The sequence below is a fragment of the Octopus bimaculoides genome, chromosome 18 (assembly GCF_001194135.2).
Source record: "Octopus bimaculoides isolate UCB-OBI-ISO-001 chromosome 18, ASM119413v2, whole genome shotgun sequence".
Lineage (NCBI taxonomy): Eukaryota > Metazoa > Mollusca > Cephalopoda > Octopoda > Octopodidae > Octopus > Octopus bimaculoides.
Window position 1 is genome coordinate 53,052,042 of NC_068998.1, and position 1,181 is coordinate 53,053,222.

General features: G+C 32.0%; 1 long non-coding RNA gene across 1 annotated transcript in view; it reads right to left on the bottom strand.

The window, feature by feature from the left end:
• Window positions 1-474, bottom strand: part of LOC128249846 (uncharacterized) — a 16,538-nt gene extending 16,064 nt beyond the window's left edge. The window contains exon 1 of the long non-coding RNA XR_008265967.1: window positions 418-474. This is a non-coding gene — a long non-coding RNA (uncharacterized LOC128249846). The remainder of the gene's footprint in view (window positions 1-417) is intronic.
• Between the last annotated feature and the right edge of the window lie 707 nt (window positions 475-1,181).

The window sequence follows — 1,181 nt, forward strand, 5'->3', positions numbered from 1 at the left end:
ATATATATATACATATATATATAACATACACATACACGCACACACACAACCACACATACGCACATATATGTGTGTGTGTATATACATATATAAATATATATATATATATCTATAACTAGATAGATAGATAGATAGATACATGCCTGCATGGATGCTTACATACATACATAAATGCATACATACATGTACGGATATCGGAAATGGGTTAACCAGCACTAGAACTTATATATTTACGTATATACTTGCACATATAATTAAATACAAATGTGTGTGCGATTGTGCGTGTGTGAATCTGTGGGCAACTGTGTGCGTGTGCTTACGATATATGTATATATATATATATATAAACACACACACACACATTTGTGTTTGGGCAGAGTCATTCTCTTTTAGCGCTTTATTATTTAACACACTCACCGGTTCGCTTTCCATTCATTTTGTTATTTATCCAGCATGGCTGCAGTCAAAATGGCTGAAACAAATCAAAAAATGAAAGAATAGCATAATATAACATCTAAGTCTCTGAAAAATCACCAATTCTTTGAAAGAATCTGTTAAAATGAAAATATTCTGCATTAATATTTCTCTTTTAAATGTAAAAACATTAAATTTAATACTATACCATTTGCCACTAGTAAAGCGACATGTATTGAACTAGTTTCAAATAATACTATATAAGTCACGACATATTACCTTCAATCTCTTTGTTTTTTTATCAATATATTTACCTGCTTTTGAACTTATTGATCCCCCGATTTATGGAAAATGTATACAAGACAATAATACTACTCCACCATGACTGAAACAGAGGAATTAGTTTGTGAAGTCTCGAATGTATCCACGCTATATATGTAATCAATCATATTTTATTTGGCGAATATATTAAACCTGAACATTTGGCATTGCAGATTCGTACAAAGAATTAAACAATTCAATGCAGTTTATTGGTTATTTTTTTACATTAAAAAGGCGACGAATTGGTAGAAACTATTGGTCACGTGGGAGTACCTGCTTTGCAGTATTTGCAGTTCTTTATGATCACGGTTCAAATACCAGTAAGGTCAATATTGCTTTTCATTTTTTCGGGGTGAATAAATATTGCACCAGTTAAGTTCTGGGATAGATGCGATTCACTAATCTCACTTTTCCCTAAGGATTTGCCGGCCCGGTACCAAGATTTG